The 25575-nt window shown below is 42.1% G+C and overlaps 1 protein-coding gene and 1 non-coding gene across 2 annotated transcripts in view; both read right to left on the reverse strand.

Annotated features, from left to right (window-relative positions):
* The window catches only part of LOC126298530 (elongation of very long chain fatty acids protein AAEL008004-like), an 81339-nt gene extending 70720 nt beyond the window's left edge, over positions 1–10619 (reverse strand). Inside the window, exon 1 of the mRNA XM_049989890.1 lies at positions 10547–10619. The gene's annotated coding sequence lies outside the window, so the exon portion shown is untranslated. The remainder of the gene's footprint in view (positions 1–10546) is intronic.
* Positions 10620–17499: 6880 nt separating this feature from the next.
* On the reverse strand, positions 17500–17583 carry Trnap-ugg (transfer RNA proline (anticodon UGG)). Its single transcript has one exon. It is a non-coding gene; the product is annotated as a tRNA-Pro (tRNA).
* Positions 17584–25575: the final 7992 nt, after the last annotated feature.

Genomic DNA, 25575 nt, shown 5'->3' on the forward strand with positions numbered 1-25575 from the left:
AGTGTGTTTTACTGTGGGATGCTCTCTTTGCTTTCGCCAGTGTGCTTCTTATATCCTCCGCGCCGCGTAATTTTGCTTGCAAGGGAGCTAAGTTTGGTTGGCTCTGAGCACTATGCGACTTAACTTCTGAGGTCATCAGTCGCCTAGAACTTAGGAACTAATTAAACCTAACTAACCTAAGGACATCACACACATCCATGCCCGAGGCAGGATTCGAACCTGCGACCGTAGCGGTCCCTCGGCTCCAGATTGTAGCGCCTAGAACGGCACGGCCACTCCGGCCGGATGGAGCAAAGTTTCTTCACTTTGTCTACTTCATGGTCCCCAATTGATCTTAAAACTATCGCTAATCTCATTTCTGCTAGTCTTCATTAGTTTCATCTACCTATAACGGCTAACAGAACTGAAATAAAGCTGACTACGCTGACCAGTGTGGTCCTCGATTATTCAAAATAAGCGGTTTACGCGTGTAACGTCAATCCTTCATATCTTATCCCACTTCTTATAACGATGGTTTTTGAAAGCGGTAGTCAAGGTTTTTCTAAAGTACTGTAGCGAAACCATTGCTTAGATGTTAAACTCAGAACACTCGTCGATAGGCGACGGTGTGTTCTCCCTCTTTGTGTCGGGCAAGGAGCTCGTGATACAATGCGGGTGGTCTGTGAACCCTGGAAGCGTAGGCTGGGTGTGTCCTTGGCCCCATACTCTGCGAGGTGCGAGAGAGCGGTCGTCGCCGCCTACTGCCAAACAACCTGCCCACCGCCTCCGCAGGGGAACATGATGCCACGATTCGCTCACCACGTCGGTCGGTTCCGGCCGCAAAGGGGTGGTCGACCGGCACCATGTGTCTAGACGTGTTCGGTAAGTGAGGAGTTGCTTCCCCAAACCGGTCTGCAACCTTTACTTTCCCTTCTGACGGATGCCCCCGTAACTCTCGGTTTCTGCTCGGCGACCTCAGAGGCTGCGACGCGTTGTCGTAATCCTGGACCGCAGCCCTGAGCTCCAGCGCGTTGCCAACCTTGGCTGCTATTATGCCGCTTTCTCATAGAACATTCGATGTTGAAATCCTGATGGTGGGCTTATTCAGTTTGTACTTCGTATAAACGTCTATAAAACATTGAACGTAAATATTCCGGCAATGTTGTTGTTGTTGTTGTCTTCAGTCCTGAGACTGGTTTGATGCAGCTCTCCATGCTACTCTATCCTGTGCAAGCTGGTTCATCTCCCAGTACCTACTGCAACCTACATCCTTCTGAATCTGCTTAGTGTACTCATCTCTCGGTCTCCCTCTACGATTTTTACCCTCCACGCTGCCCTCCAATGCTAAATTTGTGATCCCTTGATTCCGGCACTAGCACGTCAATAATTGGAGACGTAATATTGAGTCTACGTTCTTACCCTATATTTATATCTGCATTTAAACGTTACGATTTACTTTAAAGTGAGTGACAGTGTGTACTTCTTCCTGTACCACGTGCCGGTACCGGTATGATCATTTCTTCCTGTGCCTATCGTGGATAGAGCGTAGGAACAAGATTGCATATATGTCTGTGAACTGTTGTTATCCAAATATTATTTTTAGGATCTTTACAGGTGCAATATGTAGTGGTTCTACATCTACATCTATATCAATACTCCGCAAGCTACCTGACGGTGTGTGGCGGGGGTACCTTGAGTACCTCTATCGGTTCTCCCTTCTGTTCCAGTCTCGTATTGTTCGTGGAAAGAAGGATTGTCGGTATCCCTCTGTGTGGGCTCTAATCTCTCTGATTTTATCCTCATGGTCTCTTCGCGAGATATACGCAGGAGGGAGCAATATAGTGCTTGACTCCTCGGTGGAGGTATGTTCTCGAAACTTCAACAAAAGCCCGTACCGAGCTACTGAGCGTCTCTCCTACAGAGTCTTCCACTGGAGTTTATCTATCATCTCCATAACGCTTTCGTGATTACCAAATGATCCTGTACCGAAGCGAGCTGCTCTCCGTTGGATCTTCTCTATTTCTTCTATCAACCCTATCTGGTACGGATCCCACACTGCTGAGCAATATTCAAGCAGTGGGCGAACAAGCGTACTGTAGCCTACTTCCTTTGTTTTCGGATTGCATTTCCTTAGGATTCTTCCAATGAATCTCAGTCGGGCATCTCCTTTACCGACGATCAACTTTATATGATCATTTCATTTTAAATCACTCCTAAAGCGTACTCCCAGATAATTTATGGAATTAACTGCTTCCAGTTGCTGACGTGCTATATTGTAGCTAAATGATAAGGGATCTTTCTTTCTACGTATTCTCAGCACATTACACTTGTCTACATTGAGATTCGATTGCCATTCCCTGCAGCATGCAATGTGTTGAAGAGTATTGACAGATTCTGTCCTGAAACCTGGTCCTTGCAACATTTCACGAGATAAGAGACGTCTTCCTTCAAGTGGCCAACACGATTTCTGTCGCAGTATCCCGGGAGGCAAATAAACCAGTGACCATTCGTGTTCTCCTCCTTTATATAAATTCTGAATCAGTGGTAATCCAGTCTGCTGGGGATACTACACACTTAGCCTTTTGTAAGAGCCAAATCAAAATCGGTATCTTTTTTGCCTCCGAGGTGCTAAACATTGACTTAATATCATGTTTTTAATATTCTTTGCAATAAATGCAACCCCTAGAGGAAATTATTCTCACTTAACCTCAGCGCAAAATTTTTTTGTGTCTCCTGTCTTTCAAAATACATATTTGCCACACTTAGTATATTTACGTTTCGCGTGAAATAGAGTTCTCCGAAGGACATTCGACGCTCCAATAAATCGAGAATAATTGTGTATCAAATTTTTAAGAAATAAATTTAAAAAATAGGAGTGAAGACGTAAATCAACACTCTGGTTGAGTGCTGGCACAAAGAACGCAAGGATGATGAATTTAATTCCATCAATTAGAACGTAATGCTTAAAAGTTCCTGCGTTGAATATACAGGTAAACTGCCATCTTGTTAGGTTTTACTCTAGCGAAAGTGAGATGAAGGAGAGTACTGTTTTCGATTTGCAAGACTATTGCTTGTGTAATTTATCATGTAATTTTGGTAGTAGGTGGCAATCATAAGCAGAAGAAAAGTTACACATTTTTCATGGCATAACAAGAAGAATATTGCCACTTTTCTCGTCCGAGGTAATGAAAAATACATTTGACTACTTTAGCACAGTTAGGTGTTACCCAGTGTTACGGACTAATGCCAATCCTAACGTGTATTATCTGTATCAAGGAGTATTCAGCTTATGTTACCGTAATGTCTGATGTAGTTTCTGTTTTAGTTAATATTTTCTGAAATTGTGAACAGATGAATATCGTATAACTTTGTGGAAAACTGTGGATCGTAGCACCAATGTTCAGCGGCTTAACTTCTTGTTAGTCAGCACTAAGTGTTCTGCCAACAATAGCGATAATGAGCAACAGCACTAGTCGATATCGGAGAAAAGTATGGAGGTAAGCACTTGCACTGGCACAAGATGTAAAAATTCACAAGTCGCTCATTTTGTTAATCGGAAATAACAGAAAACCTAAAATAACATGAGTGGTCCAAGATTCAGTCAAGAACTCGACCTTTTACAACAGAAGTTGTACCATTTCTCACTACTGTTGTTCTCAGTCAGGAATGGATAACACGAATCTGTATTTTCTAAACAATGGCTTAATAAATATTTCCGTTTATACATTAAAATATTGGATAGGGACTGAGACAAGACTATCCACACAGACCAGTATTCTGTTGACTGTTGGTCTAATTGTGTTGATCACAATGTGTCATTGCACGACGTCCCTCAGAATTGCGCAAGTCAGTCGACTGCAGACAGGGCAGGGGTGATCACGTCTAATTTATGTGATAAGGTACGCTGTGGTTTTGCATCTGGAATCGACGCGGAGCTAAAATCCTTGGGATTTGCGTGTGCGGTTAAGTGAAAGATACGTTCATTCCTTTATTTATCCCATAATGTCATAGAGAAAGGAAAAAGTAAAAAAAAAATATATTAAAGAAAATAATCATCGTTTGGTAATCTTGCTGCTAATGCCTCACTGCGTATGATCGTTTTCTCATTCAGTGTGGACACTGTCATGAATGTTCTACATATAGCGCAACTCTGTTGTCTCCTGGACTAGTGAGTTTGCTTTCGTATTTTTTATTTTTTTCGAACGATAAGGAAGTGTCTGAAGTCCTGCATAAAGAGTAATGTTAAAAGAGACTAACACTAGTCGATATTTGACAAAGAGCAGAGAAGAAACTAGATGTGTCGCATTGAAGAACCATTCACCCTGAATGAATTAATGTAATCAAGAAGAAGAAAAATAAATATAAATTACCCTAAAAGTTAACTTAGCCAGATGGAGGTCAGAATCACCTTCCTTTAGATTAGAGTTAGATTGTCTCTGAGTGAATATTCTCGATTATGAGGAAGTACACTGCAGCAATGTTCTGGTTTAAGAGATGTAGTCCCGAATATTGAGATCTGTCAGCTGAAACCGTTCGATGCTAGCCGAGACACCACTGTAGTAAGAAAATCACTCACATTTCATTCTTGAGAATGCAACCGAACGTGGTGAGGCTATGTTCATGAGGACCTATATTCAACCACTCGTACGTCCTTTTTATTTGGACCTTTTTCATTTTTGCCAATGACTTCAGGCGCATGTCAGACTGGATCCTCCAATGAAGCTACAGTCATTGTGTTGCAGTTCTCCGACCACGTGGGTCTAGGGTCCATCTTCCATGATTACGACGTGGGTTGGAAATTAAGAACGTCCTTATCTTCTCCCTTGGCCTGCTGAGCTATTTTTCTGCCTCTAATGATGTGGTTGTCAAGGGTGCGACGAAGTCTTACAAAAACGCATATTAATGTTCCACAAATATTTCTCCCCATTTTTATTGATGAAAAAAAAACGTCGTTATACATAAAAGCGTATCTCTTACATGATTTTTCACGTAAAAAGTCTAGCAATCGTGTTGCATTCCCACTATAATTTAACATATTCATCACGATCCTCATATTGCCCAATTTGAACGTTCGATATTTCCTCTTATCACTAAAATGGTTCAAATGGCTCTGAGCACTATGGGACTTAACTGCTGTGGTCATCAGTCCCCTAGAGCTTAGAACTACTTAAACCTAACTAACCTAAGGACATCACACACATCCATGCCCGACGCAGGATTCGAACCTGCGACCGTAGCCTCTTACCACTAAGGCTGGCGCAGGCTCTATCCAGTTGTCCACTTTAGTTACTTTGACTCTGCAGTGACGTATATTTAGTTGCTTCTTTTCGATGGATCCCTTGCTCGTTCATGTGGACGTACTCTTTAATAACGTGCAATGCAGACATAAATACTATTAAATAATTGCTATTTTCGTCGCAACCACCGTCTATGACAGTCTCTTACACAGAAATAGCATTTAGGAGCAACCTACGCATCTGTCGCCGTATTTCATAGGAGCTCTTGAGATGATACAATGTAATGTTAAAAAGGTAATTTGGAAAAATATAGAACTAATTTACTGCACAAACTACGTGGGCCTGTTTATCGGGGCAATTCTGGAGTAAATAAATTGCGAGAATATTATTTTCTATATCCTTTTAATTTCATTTATCTACACTTACTGCCAGGTTGTATTTTATTCTTTCTTCGTGCCAGCTTATCACAGTTTGGAAAATCAGATACATAGATCTATGTCTTTCATAATTAGAAATTAGACAGTTGTTTCATTTACCACCAAGAGCGTATATTCGGAGTTGTAACCCTGCAATGCAGTTGTTTCAGAGAGCTTCAGTAGCTACGAATTCTGTCGACAATGAATGTGCATATTCCATAACTAGGCGCAGAGTTTCTCCGACTGCGTCCTGAGTCGGTGAAACACTACGTTTCGTGCTGGGAACATATGTTACGAAACGGGAAGCTCCGTTCTATGGCTATTCTAGAAGCGGTATGGCCAGCCGTTAGATTCTTGATCGCAGTTAACAGTTCTCTGATTAGTGCGCTACGCCGCTACACACGTTTTTAGTTCAGTACTTCAGTTATGCACCCCTGAGACCACACAGAGCTATAGATTTATAAGGATTGATTCCGTGCATATGAAGCGCACAAATTCATTTGAATCGATGCTGAAGGAGTTTTGCTGTTCGAGAAAGTTCAATTTATGTAGCAGCGGATATGATACTGTGAGTATATGTTTTGCATGATTTCACTAAATCAATTAAGGACAAGAATGAGCTCTTAAAAGGCAATTCCTTTGTCCCTATTTGTTCCTTCTGGGTTGCTGTTCCATCGTTAATGATTGAGATACTGACGCGACGTTATATTATTATCTTCCTTTTTTGACATTTAAATACAGTTTCTTCATATCTGCACTAGGAAAAGTTTATTTATCGCATTGATAAATAATACCTTTCGCGTTTCCAATACATCGCATGAAGTCCAAGTATATATGGATAGAACCTCTGAAACAGCTGGAACATAAATATTTCACAAGGTAATAACGTGTACATATTTACGATGTTCAGAAAGTTGTTACTCAACGGTTTTGGAACCGAGAAAGTTATATATGAAGCTATGCATACTAAAATTATTAGCTATACAAAGTATACTACACATTTGGAAGATCTAATGTTACATGTGGTACTTTAAGTAAGGTGTTGTTTAGTTATGTTACTCAGTGGCCTGTGCCGGGTAGTACATGAGGAAGACGAGGTTCTATTTAATCATTATTCAGCAAAGAGAATTATTTCGGTGTTCGAACGCTTAAATGAAGAGAAGACTTACAAATCCGACGGTAATTCAATATATAGTGACGTAGTCATTAGCTCGTTTGGCACAGTTGCAGACATATTAACAATTCTATGTTGATATAGGTTACATGTATGTGCTGGGAACGACCTGCTGAACTGACCAAAAGAAATATCCTTTGAAGCCAAGGTCGCTGAATAATACTTTTATTTCACGGTGACAGGTTTCGACAGAAGCTTGCTGTCATCATCTGATCTTCGGAAATTTAAAGCGCGTACATATCAGTCACACAGCGGGAATCACATTAGTGGAATGTCTTCCCGCTATGTGACTGATACATAAGAACTTTACATTTCCGAAGATCAGATGATGACAGCAAGCTCCTGCGAAACCGATCATCGCGAAATGAAAGTATTAGTCGGCGATCTTGGCTTCAAAAGAAATTTATTTTTATCAATTCTATATAGCTCATGCGTGTAAAGCCGAAAAGCTTCCTCTACGTTTCAAAGTGTTTCTAGCGAGACTTAAAGGGTTCTGAAATTTTTTCGGGTTACGAAAACGGAAACACACTTCTGAATTTAGCTAGCGTGATTTATATCAGGAAAAAAAAGTTACTCAGATAGTTACGCGAGCTAGAGAGCTCTCAATAGGATTCAAAGACTTTGTTCAACCCCCCCGGCCAACCACGGTCCGCATTCGTCTGGAACGACGTTTACATATTATGAAATACTCTCCAAGCTACTGCGCCTCGTTCATTTCAGAACTGTGACATATTTGTGTGCTCGCTATGATAAGACAAAATTTGCATAAAAAAGAGGACAAGAAATATGGCCCAAGAGTTGGTGACCAGGGGAACTCTGAGGTCAAGCCGCTCGCCCAAGGCTAGTGTCCTTCGCGGGAGCGGCAAACATGTGCTTGGAACGGACCGTGACCAATGTAAACATTTCAGCCGCAGGTGCTTCGGCCTCTCTCAAGCTGATGAACTAATGATTTTTACTGAGTGGAAACTTGGGCGAGTGAAGGAAAATTCCGTTCAAGTTTCCTTTGTGTTTCTGTTTGAAAGTAATGCTGCTGAAATAGGCGATTTGGGCTTATTACGCTAGATTTAAGGGACTTACACAGAGCTTTTAATTGCATAAATTTCCAGGAAACATTCATATTAATTGCGATTAATAGTTGTACATGAGGTGTTTGAGCTCACATTACGTATAGTAATATAATGTGAAATTTCCATGATGGTAAATAGTAGCCGACCGTGGTGGCCGAGCGGTTCTAGGCGCTACAGTCCGGAACCGCACGACTGCTACGGTCGCAGGTTCGAATCCTGCCTCGGGCATGGATGGGTGTGATGTCCTTAGGTTAGTTAGGTTTAAGTAGTTCTAAGTTCTAGGGGACTGATGACCTCAGATGTTAAGTCCCATAGTGCTCAGAGCCATTTTTTGGTAAATAGTAGCTGACATGCTATTAGAATATGGTGAAAATGTATTTCCGCAAGACTGTTTATAGCTTGCTATTAAATTTCTTAAGCCTGAGAGGAAACTCCTTATCATTGCAGCTCCCCTCCTTTGTGCTGTGATTATGGACCATTTTCACATTTACGGCGTAGTTTATACGCGGACGAAGTTACGCAGCCATTCTTTATGTCAAAGAACATTAGCAATTACACTCAGTGCTTCCTGGACTGCCTGTGACGAGAAGCCAGCAAACCACAAACGATGAGCTTCCAGCGTTGATAATACCCTTCCAAAGCTAGGTTGGTGTCATTATCTTACCTGTTGTGACGTAGGAATTCACTGGCCAATGGAGTAGTACATTTCCGAAACTTCACATTACATATCTTCTTAGCGCAGATCGTTGTGATAACGAATGAACGTGAGAGAAGTGAATATTTCAGAAAAATGAAGAGCATGTGGAGCATCAAGAAGGGACAGAATGTAAGTGCCGCCGAAACCGTACAAGTTAATCCCAGTTGCCCGGACAGCTGTCACACGTGCAGAACAAGGCTTCTCAGTTACGGCGGGGAAGCATTAATGACCCTATCCTCTGCTCTCATGCCGAACTTCTTTTGTTTCGAAACACTTTCCCGGTTCATGTATGAAATGGAAATGTTAAGAGGTCACACGCGACGAAACATGAAGAGTAATGCAAAAGCGGACACATGCTGGTATGTATTGGTGGCTAGAAGAGAGACATACACAAACACACGTTCGCAGAGGCTGGTACCTATTCCGTTAGGCTCCGTTAGCGATGTTCTCCCTGCGGGCAGCACGGAACTGCTCCGGGTAGATTGACCTTCGGGCACTCATTGCAATCGCCTTTGTGGAATACCAGATGTAAACCTAAATCAACACAGAGATGCTGGTGCCGAGATATTTTACTTTCCAGGCAACATTGCTGGGTAGCTATTAAAAAAATCGCTTCTAAGCACGCTGTGTTTTAAAGTTCATATTTTGGGTGGATACTATTGTTTCCTATCAATATTGTTACTTACTGTAATATTTGTGAATAATCCTCAAAAAAAAAAAAAAAAAAAAATAAGACCAGTCCGATACACTTCAATCTGCAGTCCATGAACCCTTCCGGCGGTATATGTTTTTATTTATAACGAATACCACAAGGTTAGGTTTAGCTAATATGCATACCAGAAAGTCTTAGAGAACAAAATCACGGACATCTGAACATGGAGATTCTGTAAAGACGATTAGATAGTTGTATTGTACTTATATAAAGCAATGGGAAATGCCAATAAAGACAACTAAACAATATTTATGAGATGCATTTATTTGATGTAGCGCATAGCTTTCTTTTGTTCAGTCCTTTACTTTGTAATAGGAAAGCATTGAGAAGGATATATTGGGTCGTATAAAATTAGCAGATTATCTTCTGACTGCAGCTCTAAGCTCTAGTGCACTTGACATTGTTAGAGATGTCACAGGTATCACGCAATATTTTGTTTCCACTGATGGGATTACTAGTCTTACAGAATATCGACAGAGTACCTGTAGAGTCTCTTCAATTATATTTAATGAAGTAAGGAAAAACATTGATTTGACAGATGTAGCTTAAAAAACTGTACCATCGAACTAGGTATTTGTTAAAGTGCTGACAAAGAACGAAATAAAATTAATAACTTCCAGAAACCAATGTCTGTTGGGACCCTTCCCCCTTGTTCAATGGCGCCTTCATGAAGAATAAAGCGATTCATCATCTTTGTAATTTCTTTTTACACTAAACAGTTAATTCCGTTTCTCTCCGACAAATAATAATAGAAAGTGAAACAAAGGAAACTGTCCCTGCGTGGATAAGAGTTCTTTTTTTAAATTTTTTTAATGCACATGTATACAGGGCAACGAGAAATTACCAGTCTTCTGGCTAGAATCGCAAACACTAGCGTTATATCACGTACGGAAAAGTACGATCCCATTAAGATTTTTCGAGTAATATTTTCCGTTTCCACAGTTAGCATTGTTAACTTGACAGAATACCTGTATACTGTTTGTAGAGTCTTTACAGCTAGAATGGATGAAGCATTGTAAAGTGTAGATCCATAGGCTTAACCACTGGGAATTACCTAAACCACAACCACAGGATAAAGAAATTGATTAACTGGAGACCCGTACTGACGCTTGGGGCATTGTCACTGTATTCAGTGTGTCATCATCGCCTACAATTCACCACATGATCTTCGTAACTCTGCTGTTGTAATGAACACTTTTAAATCCATTTCCATACAGAAAACTAAAACACGTCATTGCGAGAGAGGACCGGTAGCGCGCCTTACCTGCGTGCCTGGCGAGTGCTTGGTGGCTGGCGGCGGACTAAGCGGCGCGCAGCCAGCGCTCGCTATATAGGCGCCCCTGCCGGCTGCCGGCTGGCGGGGAGTGACTCGCTGACGTAAATCCGCTGCACCAACCAGCGGGAAATGCCCATGCCGGCAGCACACTCCGCCTTCCGACCGTTCTGGAAAAAAAATATGCGCTCCTCTGTTAGTCTAAACAATTGTGGTACATACTGGCACCGAGCACCGAACACTAAAATTCCATCTCTTTATCAAGGGAACTCTTGTTCCTTCCCTACTTCATATATGTCTCCTTATTGTTACGTTCCTACCACTGTAGGACCAAGAGTAGACCCACAATAGGTTAGCGTTTTCCTTTCCTTCTATCGAAACCTCTTCATCCTTTCTTCTTCTTCTCTTCCACTCTTCTTCCCGGCATCTTCAGTACCATCTTGTTCGCCCCACTGATGACTCTCTACCCTTTTTATATACCCTTTTCTGTTGTTGATCCCTGTCACATTGATAAGTTTGTACTTGCTTCTCCAACCGTCCTTTCCTTCCATATACCGGTAGATCTCCAATTCCAAAAATCCGTCATGAGTTCAACAACTAACATGGTTCCTGTCTTTCCTGTTGTACTGCCCGTTGTTGCCGATGCCCTTTTGATCATTCTATACCTAGTTATCTTGATCACTTACCTCGAAAATCTTGCACTTTTCAGTCTGGTTTCCCCAGATACTGATCTGATGCTCCTGATCAGTTCATCCCTGGATCTTCATATCCATGTCATCACCTTTTTTTGGACACAAAAGAATTAAAGCCAATAGCAGCCAGGGGCACTGATTTATATCGATGGGGCAAGCTGAAAATTTGTGCTGGACTAGGATTCAAACCCGGATCTCCTGCTTACTGGGCAGACGGGCTGATCACTACGCCACCTGGACACAGTGGTCAGTGCAACTGCACGGACTATGCTAGCACTTCTCCCGTCAGAACCAAATTCTACGTATATATATTTCAGGTGATGGTGGTCAATGAGCCTTTCAGTGCAGATGCACACCTAGCACGAACTCTCATGGGAATCGGCGAGATGCTGCTAGTGATGAGGCTAATGAGCAGAGGCGCTATATCACTATTGTGTGGTATAAGTTGAGAATTTCGGTTTCACGAGAGTCTTGCTTGGGTAATCCGTGCAGTTGCACTGACCACTGTGTCCGGAAGGCGTAGCGGTCAGCGCATCTGCCTAGTAAGCACAAGTTTTCAACTTGCCCCTTTGATATAAATCAGTGACCACTGGCTGCTATTGGCTTTAATTCTTTTGTGTCCAAAAAAAGGTGATGACATGGATAAATGTTTTAAATCCTATGTGTCTTGATTCCTGGTGTATGTTCTTTCGGACATGTCCGAAAGAACAGACACCGCATGTACATACCTCTTTTAGGGCCTAGTATTTTCCTTACTATGTTTATCTCTGTTTTCCCTAGCTATGCTGCACGGTGCCCTCTGGTATTTGCCAGTCCCCAGTGATTTTCGGTGTCTTTGTCTTGTCGCAGGCGATCCTCAGTCACATGCTTCTGACTACCCTGCTTAGGTTGTCGAGTTGCGTCTTTTGCATCTTCTTCTATCTCACTTAGTATCGTTATGTCGTCAGAAACTGCTAGGCAGCCGACTTGAGCCCTGTTGTTCTTTTTGTCCACCAGGTGCATCATTAGTATCCCTATTTCCTCGTTTGTTGTTGTTCATTCTCTGATAACGTCGTACAGCGGTATGTTGAACAAAGCTGGTGGCAACCCGTCTCACAGTATGACACAAATCTTGATATCAAACCCTTCTGATAGCGTTCCCCTGAATCATACCGGTGTTTATGTCAGTCAGATTTTAAGAATTTCCATTATTAATTCTCCTGCAGTGTGATTACTGGATATTTTTGTATTTTAAGTGCCCACTCTTTGCTTAAACACAATGAAATTGAAAGTTTCGGTAAAATGAGTAGCAGGTACTACAGCAAAAAGGGGTAGAATGGTATCGGAATAGAATCACTGTCTCCTAAAGTACCGGTTCGACTCTCGTCTCGAAATGGGTATGGGTTTAGATATGCTTTAGAGAGAAAGAGAGAGAGAGAGAAAGAGAAATACGACATCATATACGTCTGGGAAGAACAGATACAGGATGTAGAGGACCTCTAGAGAAACACTGGGTCCGCATGTTGCCAAGATTGTTTCGAGTACGCTACAGAAGTTTCGCTGAGCAGTCCTTACACATCCTCCATACAGTCCGGATCTCTCCCTATGCGATCTCCATCTTTTTGAAGCCCTGAAGAAAGACATTCGTGGCCGTTGATTCACTTCGTCGGAAGGGGTGCAAGCTTGGGTACAATCATGGTCTCGTAGGCAACAGGAAATATTGTTTTATGAAGGCAGCTCAAATGTCTCTGGGCACTATGGGACTTAACTTCTGAGGTCATCAGTCCCTTAGAACTTAGAATTACTTAAACCTCACTAACCTAAGGACATCACACACATCTATGCCCGAGGCAGGATTCGAACCTGCGACCGTAGCGGTCACGCGGTTCCAGTCTGTAGCGCCTAGAACCGCTCGGCCACTCCGGCCGGCTATGAAGGCAGCGACCGTCTTGCCTTCCAGCGGTTCTAGGCTCTACAGTCTGGAACCGCGCCACCGCTACGGTCGCAGGTTCGAATCCTGCCTCGGGCATAGATGTGTGTGATGTCCTTAGGTTAGTTATGTTTAAGTAGTTCTAAGTTCTAGGGGACTGATGACCTCAGAAGTTAAGTCCCATAGTGCTCCGAGCCATTTGAACCATTTAAGTACTAACATGCGTAGATGACCTAAATTTCTATGGATTTTTCGTATATAATAGGTTTTTTGGTTCAAGCCTATGTAAATCTCTTAAGAGCTGTTTATTATACATTACTAAGAATGTTGAAGAGCCAATTACGATCAGTAATAAAAGTTCTTTGTCTTTTTTTGTCCGTTAACATTTGTGGGATAAGAGGACTAAAGAAATCGATTACATGGATCCTTTTCTTGTTAATAATTGGAACGCTGTGCGTTTTATTCAGAAGTACTTTGAGTCGTATCAGACAGTTTTATCGGAGAGTAGTACCTCTTAGGTAGCATGTACGATCTTAGACATTGTAGTCACACGACATCTACATTTACGTTTGTATGGAGGTACTAATAATGACAAGCCATTACATATGTGCAGATTATAAAAATGCACATATATATGTATGTTCCACATCTCCTAAACCACCAGCCTATCAGAGATGTCGATGTGGAGGTGAAAAGCAGTGTACCCCACATCATGAGAATACCCATACATCAGTCATCCAGTCTTTGACAATGACAGCAATCAGAGACTTGAAACAAACTTTTTGTCGCTGACGACCCCCACAAAGTCATGAAACGAAGAAAGTTTGTCGCTTACTAAATTTTCGCTGTTCATGTAATAGAACTGTCACATGAAGCATGCCGTTATAATTTATTACTTCTTGACTACATACAGCATTCGTGACACATTTTTCAGACGGTATTCACATATACCACTTAGCATACCAGAAAAATTACATCATTGTACGACGCTTAATTCAAAAGATACGACGTTATAAACACCGAATGCGTGAAAAACTACCGCATCATGCAATACCTTTAAATTTATTACTTCGTTGTTACTAAATCTATTCGAAACGCTTTACGCAGACAGTGTCCACATTTGTACCTGAATGTGCCAACAAAAGTATATATATCATTATACAATACGTTGTTGAGGAGTTATCACATAAACACTGATATGCATGAGTAACTGCAGCATTATGCATGACGTTTTAATTTATTACTTCTTTGCTACTCTCTCTATTCGCAACACATTTCGCAAACGGCGTGCGTATATCCCGCTGAATGTAACCGGAAAAATATATCATTGTACGACACATAGTTTAGGAGATATGACGTCATAAACGAAGACATGCATGAGAAACTACCACATCATGCACGACGTTTTAATTTTTAATTTTTCACTACTAACTCTATTCACAATACATTTCGCAGAAAGTAGGCACTGGATGTACCTGCAAAATTATATCAGTGTACAGCACATGCATCAGGATATACATCATAAACATTACGCTGTGTGAAAATAAAACTGCAGGGCGAAATTCGCTAGACGTGCAGGTGAAATATAGATACAATTACGCATGAAATATGTTAAACATTTGTGAAATTATGTGTAAGAGAGAAAAACCACGGGTAAAGTATTCTTTCTACAACCATGGAACTATTTGAGTCAAGTTTGGTATACATATTAGTTACAATTTAGAAAAAAATACTATAGGTGCAAAAACCACCAACTTACTGTTGGAGTGAGTGTGCTAAGTTGGAGAGAGAAGGAAGGACGAGGAGATGGACAGACAGCGAGGGGGAAGGAGAAGATAGGGGTAGATAGAAGGAGGAGGAGATGGCCAGAGATAGGGAAGGGGAAAATGGACAGGGAGGGGGAACGCGGAGGTGGACAGAGAATCGAAAGAGGAGAAGAGGGAAAGAAACAGGGAGAGGAAGAGACAGGAAAAGAGATGAGGGAGGCGGAGATGAACTGACAGAGAGGGAGGAGGAAGCGGACAGAAAAAGGGAAGAAGAGGGGATGGACAGGGAGAGGGGAGAGGATGAGATGGGCAGAGAAGGGAAGCTTCTCAGCACAAAACATGTGACGAGCAGTATTTCTTAAGTATATGTATAAGGAACGCTCGTCACATGTTTCATGCGACTCCCAGTGTCAACGAGAAGCTTCATAGCGATATATCAAGAAAGTATCAACGAGATACTGCTCGGTACATGTTTCATGCGACTCCTAGTGTCAACAGGAAGCTTCTGTTTGAGTCCAGTTACAAAGTTATTTTTAAAACTAAATTTTACATGCCAGTTCTACTGAGAGAGAGCAAGAGCGAGAGAGAGAGAGAGAGAGAGAGAGAGAGAGAGTGAGAGATTGCGCAATTTGTATGATTTAGGTCATTCATGTGTTAAACACACCCACTTACTCTGTCTGCTAAGCTGATCTCTGGAGCCAAGTTATTTTTTAAGTTTTCAAGTATATTATAAAACGAAGTGTATAAAGTTCGTATTCTCTGGTGATGCTCATTAGTCAATTGGAATACCGTTAGCTGAGTGTTCTAGCCCAAATACGGGCGCTATAGACCTCGATGTCGTGCCCTACATAATTCTATCGTCATCGGTTAAAATCATTTCTAGTCATCTCATATATCAAGAAGTGTAGGGGAATGATCGAACAAATACCCTGACTCGACAAAAAGCACAAAAACTGAGTGGAATTACCAAAACCAGTGAAACTATTCCAACCAGAATTCAAGGCCGAGTGTGGCCCTCACTGAAACAGTTCGAAACAATTTATATGACCACTCAACCGGCCAAAAGACAAAAGACGAGCACCTATAGTACGATGGGCGCTATCTTAATCTCATCTGATTCAGAGTCTCTTGCTTGACAAAACAAAAGAAGCTACGCCTTTTAGGCGCCCTACGTCTTGTAGTTGTAGAAATAAGTTCGAACGGAGAGCAAGTAGCTCCGTTAGACAAAGATGTGTGTAAAAATAGGTTGTCGCCGTCTTGAGGGAACATCCTGGCATTAGTCTGAACTAATGTAGGGAATAGATGCGAGACATAGGTTCTGTTGGCCTCATGGCTAGTCTAACCCCCTACTTCCCCAATGTCTTGAGCACTGCAGTTAGTTACCGAATTTGCATTTCTTTTTAATCGTCGAGTGCCGTCCATGGGGAGGGAAAGTCACCTAAATACGAGTTTCGCATTTTATGTTGTCCCTGTGGACTAGTAAATGATGACTGTTGAAAAAAGAATAAGCAGAATGTTTTCATCTGAATCTGAGTTTATGTCATGCCCCTATAAATCAGTTCATGGTGTCTTCTCATAAGCAGACTGGCCCTACGCTCTTTGAGTGACAGTCTCATGACTTTTTGTTAGCATTAAAAATGATATTTAATGGAAAGAAAGCTTAAACTTTAACCCTAATTAAATAGGAAATATTCTTTTTTTGTTTCATAGAGTCAGGTTTACTGTAAATATATACTGATTTGGAAACAAAATAGGATTTACAAAATATTGAGATATCAAGCAACTGGAATGTTTTTGTTGTTAGACTACGTTCAGTAATTACCAGAGTTTCTGAGCCTTCTATAAACTTAATTGAATAAGACATATTCAAGTTGCGTTTTGACAATAATTTGGGATTCGGTATTGGAAATCAACTAGATATTTGCGTAAATTGGAGAGGGAAGATAACGAAAGTACGGCGAGCGCTAGACCAGCTGTCTGTCGTTAAGACTGATCCGCTTCCTGTGTTGTTCATTTCCTTGTCACGGAAACAGGCGCGTAAGACGTTACGCATATTGAGCAGGCCATTAAATAAGAATTTAAATGCCATTTCTTTCTCTTCTTCCTTCCTGGAGTTATTCCCGTCTCCCCCTCCACCTCCTCTTTTTTCTTTTCTTTCTTTCTTTTTTTTTTCATGCCCTGAATTCTTATAAGTTTTAGCTCGTCTGTATCAGTAATTCGTTTCTCTGAGCGGGCATCTTTCCTGGCGCCACAATTTCGACCTAAGCTAAGGAGAGCTATGTCGTGTACTTCCGCGAATTTAGTAAGTTCTGTTTGTATACACGGTCCAGTCACATCAGTGGGAAAACTGGATATATTCAGTGTCTAGGTGCAATAATCACTCATAGACGAAACGTCGCAGCACTGGTAGTGGAGAGTATTAAAAGGGCGTCAGGAGAACGCGGAAAATAGTGCAGTCGTAGTTCAAAATGGTTCAAATGGCTCTGAGAACTATGGAACTTAACATCTGAGGTCATCAGCCCCGTAGAACTTAGAACTACTCAAACCTAACTAACCTAAGGACGTCATACACATCCATGCCAGAGGCAGGATTCGAACCTGCGACCGTAGCGGTCTCGCAGTTCCAAACTGAAGCGCCTAGAACCGCTCGGCCACTCTGGCAGGCTTTGGGACTTAACTTCTGCTGTCATCAGTCTCCTATAACTTAGAACTACTTAAACCTAACTAACCTAAAGACATCACACACGTCCATGGCCGAGGCAGGATTCGAACCTGCGACCGTAGCGGCCGCGCGGTTCCAGACCGCACGGTCACACTGGCCGGCGCAGTCGTTGTCGTAATGCGCACACTGAGCTATTTATTTGACGTGAAAAAGAGTGTGGTTATTGGTTTTCGCGCCGAAGGTGGAAGCATTTCCGAAACGCCCAAGTTTTCGAGTGCCGGTGTTGTTAATGTACACCGTGCATGGCAAAATGGCGCTACCCAAAATCAGTGCCGTGGGAACAGTGGTGCACCACGGGCCATAGATGACAAGGGTGAACGACAGCTGTGGAGATGTGTACAGGCGAATAAACGTGCAGCTGATGAGCAGCTGAGCCCCCAGATGGACCAAGGAGCTACCAACAGTGTCTCCTCAACGACCGTACAGCGAAAGTTGCTGTATATGAGCCTCGGTAGCAGGCTGACTGCCCTTCATCGGCGACGTAGGCTGGAATTCTCACGCCAATACCGAAACTGGACGTCCACTGAGTGGCGACAGGTGGCCTTTTCAGATGAATCTGCGTTTTGTGCTCCATCGGACAGATGCCGTTGTCGTCTACGGAGTGAAACGTCTGAAAGCAAACACCCCGCAACAATCGTCGGAAGGAGGAGGGTGCGTTATGGCCTGAGGAATTTTTTCCGTGGCATCCCTGGATAATCTTGTCATTCCTGGATAATCTTGTCATTCTGGAAGGCACAATGGACCAACACATGTATGAATATATCCTGCAACGTGTCATACAGCTTGCAGTCTACGTGTGTGGTTTTCCTGGCCGCCAAACTCCTCGGATTAAAACCCAGCCGAGAACCTGTGGGACCACTTTGATCGGGCTGTACGCGCCATGGATCCTCAACCAGCCGGCCGCTGTGGCCGAGCGGTTCTGGGCGTTTCAGTCTGGAACCGTGCTGCTGCTACGGTCGCATGTTCGAATCCTGCCTCGGGCATGGATGTGTGTGATATCCTTAGGTTAATTAGGTTTAAGTAGTTCTAGGTCTAGGGGACTAATGACCTCAGATGTTAAGTCCCATAGTGCTTAGAGCCATTTGAACCATTTGTTTGATCCTAAACCGAGCAGTCTACCGCAGCTGGCCACAGTTTTAGAGCTGGCAAGGCTCCACATCCCTGTCAGTACTTTTGAGAACGTCATTGTCTCTCTTCCTGCCCGTCTCGCAGTTGTCCGCGCTGCAGAAAGTGTATATTCGTATTTTACTCTGGTTGTTGAACTTATGATGGAGAGACAGGGAACAATTCCGGCCATCGCCTTAATGTGTGTGAGAAACAGCCCAACTACCACACATAGGCTGGCCGAACAGTCATCCTACAGCAGTTAATATGGTTTGATAGTTCGATTCGAACTGCATCAGCTCTCTTTATTCCAAGCCAGTACCGTACATGACACTTGTATGTCGTTTTGCGTGTCTTTGAGGTATGACAAATAATATAAATGTGGTAGTTTCGTAAAAAACTCTGTTGAAGTGATAATGTAGCAAAGAATTTGCAGACACTATTTGTCCAAAGCAAGTACCGACTTTCATGAAAACTGCAGTCACTCTCCATATACTTCTCACTAGTTATTTTAATAGTCCACGAGAACATACTCTATAAATATAGTATTTGGGGGTCTAATCATTCCACACGAAGAAAGTGATGGTTGGAACTAGGATCTCATCACTATGTGAAGACGTGGATATTAACACGTGTCTCAAATGTGGAATAAGTAATGACTCTCTAAACATTCTGAGCACATTTTGATGGCACAAATGGTAAACACTGCTACTAGGGTATCAGAAAGTTCAGATCAGTCTTAGATCGTGTAGTTACAGATATCGACAGGGAAAGTAGTGATGTATTTGTAATAGATCTTGGCCTTTCTGATCATTACTGTCAGACAATAAACGTAAAGAGAGGATTGGTAAGACTTTCAAAGCCGCTGGCCTACAGAAGGATCTACTCAGAACGCAAAACATATAATTTTTCTTGGGCATCGACAAATCAAACCTGGGATTAAGTGTATATGGGAAAAAATGAGGACGCTAAGTTCTCTAAAATCTGTACATTGTTTAAATTAATTGTTGAATAGACATTTCAAAAGGTTACAACTTCTACAGCAGTAGCTAAGGAAAACAGATGGATAACTGTTGGCATTATGAAGTCCTTCCAGGCAATTAAATTTCTCCGTTCTTTACAAAAAACAAGACATTAATCCACAGTTCTTAGATTAATATCACAAGTAAGCTAAACTCCGTCCGAACAGGCCTTGGAACGTCCATCGGTACCGACCGGCCACCGTGTCATCCTCATCGCACAGGCGTCACTGGATGCGAATATGGAGGGTCCTGTGGTCAGCACACCGCTCTCCCTGCCGTATGTCAGTTTACGAGACCGGAGCCGCTACTTCTCAATCAAGTAGTTCCTCAGTTTGCCTCACAGTGGTCCCGGGTTACGTTCACGGACGAGTCTAGGTGTAGTCTGCACAGTGATTCTCGCCGGGTTTTCATCTGGCGTGAACCAGGAACCCGATACCAACTCCTTAATGTCCTTGGAAGGGACCTGTATGGAGGTCGTGGATTCATTGTGTGGGATGGGGTTATGACTGGTGCACGTACACCCCTGCATGTCCCTGACAGAGGAACTGTAACAGGACAGGTGTATCAGGACGTCATTTTGCACCAGTATGTCCGCCGTTTCACGGGTGCAGTGGATCCCACCTTCCTCCTGATGGATGATAACGCACGGGCCCACCGAGCTACCATGGTGGAGGAGTACCTTGAAACAGAATATATCAGGCGAATTGAGTGGCCTGCCTGTTCTCCAGACCTAAACCCCATCGAGCACGTCTGGGATGCTCTCGGTCGACGTATCACTGCACGTCTTCACACCCCTAGGACACTTCAGGAGCTCCGACAGGCACCGGTGCAAGAATGGGAGGCTGTACCCCAGGAGCTGCTCGACCACCTGATCCACAGTATGCCAACCGGTTGTGCGGCCTGTGTGCGTGTGCATGGTGATCATGTCCCATATTGGTGTCGGGGTAGATGCGCAGGAAACAGTGGCGTTTTGTAGCACATGTGTTTCGGGACGGTTCTCTCAACTTGTCACCAATGCCGTGGACTTACAGATCTGTGTCGTGTGTGTTCCCCATACGCCTATGCTATTAGCGCCAGTTTTGTGTAATGCCACGTTGTGTGGCACCACATTCTGCAATTATCCTTAATTTATGAACATCAGTGTAGAATATATCTGTTTAAAAACACAGCTAAAACGTTTTTCATAATTAACGCATACTACACAAACAAAGATTGCTTCGAGATTACAGAGCAGTGATTAGTAATGAAAATGGATCACTGTATCACCTTGTCTCATTACAATATTGTAATGCTATTGCAAGAAAATCATGTGTCAAAATCTTTTGTGCATGATAGTTATGTTGTGCCATTCTCCTGAGTTGAACATCTCTCTCATTAGTAGGGATGATGAAGCAGTTTTTCAGATGGACTGAGGGAAAGACATGAAGAAGGATGGGAAACAGTGGCATATTTACCGGCCTGGAGTCAGTTTTCTCAATGGACCGGAGTTAGCGGAGGGGGTACAGCAGCAGCATCTTCGTGGTTCTAGAGTCATCAGCGGAAGGGAGAGGGGTGTGCCCTTCATGTGTGCAGCGACGAAGAGTAGAAGTGTGTTTATATCAAAGGACATCGTACAATAGCGACCATCCGAGTGAGGCAGTGTAGATGTTAAGACGCTGATCTCATATTAGAAAGGAAGGATATTGCTGTATCCGGTGAGCTTGATTTAGTTATTTTGTAGTTTTCTAAGTCACTTCAGGCAAATTCAGGGATAATTTCTTTATGAAGGCCATCCTAGTAAAGCATACTAATATATTCTGTGTATATGTGTATTTTTGAGTTATTGATTATCGTTGTATTATTTTGACAAATCGTATACCATTGTAATATGATCATTGGATGAATGAATGAATAAATAAACAAATTTACTGAACACTTAAGAATTCATGAAGAGTGATAACAACAGTCAGTGACATTATCATAAATGCCTTGATAAGCGAAGATATGCAGTGTTCGCTGCAGCAACAAGATTTCACTAGAGTCACAATTGTTGAGGATTTCAATAGCGAAAAATGGTCTGTAACAAAGGAGACGAATGATATGTGACAGTTCGCAGAGCCGGCCGGTGTGGCCGAGCAGTTCTAGGCGCTTCAGACTGGAACCGCGCGACTGCAACGGTCGCAGGTTAGAACCTGCCTCGGTCATGGATGTGTGTGATGTCCTTAGGTTAGTTAGGTTTAAGTAGTTCTAAGTTCTAGGGGACTGATGACCTCAGATGTTAAGTCCCATAGTGCTCAGTGCCATTTTTGAACAGATCGCAGAAACGTGCTTCATCCAATATCACACTGAAGAAGTTCGTGACTTGTCCCAGTAGATGAACGCACTTCCCCATTCTGGTATTTCGAGTGGATGATGAAGATACTAATTCAACATTGCCGGAAAAGGATGGAAAAACAGCGCCTAACATCGCGGTTACTGAAGACGGATCAATAGCTCAAAAGAGTTAGATGGGCTTTATTGAAGGAAGCACTCCAGCATTCGCCTGATGTGATATAGGACATCACGGAAGCCTAAATAATAATGAAGAGGTTGAGGTTATAAACTTTACTGTTATCAAAACATCTCTGGTGCAGAGGGTGGCACGGAAGCGAAAACAGCTTAAGGTGAGATTGTGCTAAAGTGACCCTGCTACACTGTTGGCTGAACACCACCGCTATCAGTTTTGACCAAACACATTTATCGTTGGTTCCATTTCCTTATAGAAATAAGAGATTTTTCTTTTTTAGTTAGGCCTTTTGTAACGTAGTGTTCCATCATTTGGTGTAAAAGACTAGCGTAGTATTAGACAGTTACTTTTTACCATTTTCAAGGTAACCAATAAGAAGACTATATATGTAGACTGAAGCGACGAATGAAAATTTGTACCAAGGCCGAGATTCGAACCTGGGTTTCCTTCTCAGTAGGCAGATGCGCTAACAACTACCTCACCCTTACATATCTGCCTAGGGAGCAGAGGAACCAAGTTCGAATCTTGGCCTTGGTAAAAATTTTCATTCGTCGCTTCAGTCTGCCTTTATACATCATACACGTTTCAGACTTGAGAAGATCTCTGGAACCATATATTTGTAGTTTCATTTGAATAAAAAGACTTCCAAGAAACTATGACCATAAATTTTTTGGAAAGAGAAATCGACTTCGTCGTTTTTGGGACAAGGCTACCAGTTTCCACACAGTCCTTTCATTGCTGTTTTTGGCACGAAGTGGTGGACCACACCAAATCACTTGAATTGTTGTTAAAGAGATTTACAAGTTTGGCACCTAAATTCTACAAAGGTGTAGCGCAGTTGATTTTTGGAAATTTGTGGTAAGTTCCAATGGGACCAAACTGCTGACGTCATCGGTCTCCAGGCTTAAACATTACTTAATCTTACTTAAACCAACTTAAGCTAAGGACAACACACACACCTACGCATGAGAGAGAGCTCTAACCTCCGACGGAGGGAGCCGCGCGAATCGTGGCAAGGCGCCCTAGACCGCGCGGCTACCCCCCGCGGCGTGCAGTTAATTCTTTATGTAAAATGTACCGTACTGTTTATTTTGATACGTTTGTGGCGTAGGATGGTTGACAGAATTTTGATCGTCGATCGTCAAAAACAATATTGAACTAACTGAAAAATAATGATTTCATTGATGTCAACGTCATCACAGACCGAGAAATTTTCTCCTTACCTTCGTAACAGTAAAATGTTATTATAAAATAACAGATTTGTATTTGTTGGATCTCCCATCGAGCGCCTCCCCAGGTGACGCATAGGGGAAAGCCTCCCAGATAAGAGTGGTACTCGGGATATGAAATATCCAGGGTGGACCAAATACTAACTTAAGCCCAAACCCATTAGGGTCTATTCCGGCATCCAGCAGACTACATTGTCTTAATCTCAACAGTCAAGTCTTTAACATTTGTGATCTTCAACAGAGATTACAACAGAGACCACCACAACCACCTTCAACTTGAAAAAATCATGATGGAAGAACAGGAAAAGTATCCAGTACCCCAGGCCCCAGTAAATACACAGGATTTCCCTGGCCGTTGGATTCTGGGGGACCAGGAACATCATGAGAAGGAGAAGAGTCGGAGCTTCTCGAAATCTCTTCGCAAACACTATATTGACACGCTCAACACAAGGACGCTGGTGAAGATAAGCGAACTCAAACATCTTAGGGATGTTCTGGAGAAATTTCACATCGAAATCCTCGCAGACGAAAACCACTTCAACACAGAAAACTACAGGATATTCAAAGGAAACCTTCTGTCAGAAGAGGAACGTTTGGTATTGGATTTGCGGTTCACAAATCAGTCATAGACAACATCCTAGATTTCAATTCAGTATCAAAAAGAACCTCTATAATAACCTTCAAATCAGGAAACTGAAGATACACAATCATCGATGCATGCGCACCGACAAACGATCATAACAGAAAGAAACTTCGAGAAGTCGAAGACTTCTGGGAAGCCGTGGAAGAAGTATCGCATAAAATACAGAAATACATGTTAAAACTGTATTAAGAGACTTCAATGTACAACTAGTCAAGAAGAAGAAGAAGTACACCCAAATGACAGGCCCATACACAGCACACAAACCAACAAGAATGGGGAACATCTCATACTTTACTGTCAAAATTTTAGCTTAAAAATTATCGTCAAATCAATTTCAAAAGCCAAAACGAAAATTCACAGCATGGAAATGCCCAGAAACATTTGCGGAGAATTTCAAATAGATCACGTAGCCATAACAAGCAAAAACAAAAGCGAAATTTTGAATGTGAGAACACGGAAAGTATTCTTCGAGTCCGACCATCACTTTCTACAAGCAAAAATTAGGCCAATCCAAAGAAACAGAAAGATCGGGCCCAGAACACTTGAAGATGAACAAAGACAAAATTATTGAAGGAATTAATTAAAATTCAACAGAAAACTGGACAGACCTCAGGAAGAAAATTCAGAATGCAATGCTTTGGGGTCAACCTCCTAGGGAAGGAAAACATAGATGGTGGAACGCAGCTTGTGATCACGCCATTGAACGTAGAATGCAGGCTTGGAAGAAGTTAAGCAGTAACAGAACAAAAGAGACATGGCAAGTTTTCCACAAAGTCCAGAAAAGATCCTTGAAAGTTATTAGTAGAGTGAAAGAACACAGGAAAAAACAGACTAAATGAAATCGGGGTAGACTTAAAGAGAAATAACACGAGAAATTTCTAAATTAATTTTCAGGGAAAATATAAAGTGTTAGCAGCTTCCAAAAACTTGCTGCAAAAAAAAAGGATGGATCTCTGGAAAAAATACTAAATAAAACTACAACATTTCAAAAAATTATTTTGATAAACGCCTCAACTGCGAGAAACCTAAAGAAAAATTTTATTTCACGGAAACAGTACCAAACCCAGTTTCAAAGCCGCCTTTAATAAGAGAGGTAGAAAAGATAATAAAACAACAAAAAACAAAAGAGCCCCAGGAGAAGACTGCATTATCTCTGAGAGCTGGATACTCAAAGACCAAACCATCACAAAGAAAATTCATGAAATTCTTACAGTAAGATGGAATATAGAGAAAATTTCACAGGAATGGAGATGTACGTTGATTCACCCACTCAACAAACAGGGTGACAAGACAGTCACTAGTAACTACAGAGGTATCTCAGTATTATCGGCCAATTACAAAATTCTCTCCAAGGCATTACTCAATAGACTAGAGCCGCAAGATGATGCAGAGATAGGTGAATACCAAGCAGACTTCAAAAAAGAAAGGTTCAGTATTGAAGAGATTTG

Source organism: Schistocerca gregaria, chromosome X (genome assembly GCF_023897955.1).
Source record: "Schistocerca gregaria isolate iqSchGreg1 chromosome X, iqSchGreg1.2, whole genome shotgun sequence".
In the NCBI taxonomy this organism is placed as follows: domain Eukaryota; kingdom Metazoa; phylum Arthropoda; class Insecta; order Orthoptera; family Acrididae; genus Schistocerca; species Schistocerca gregaria.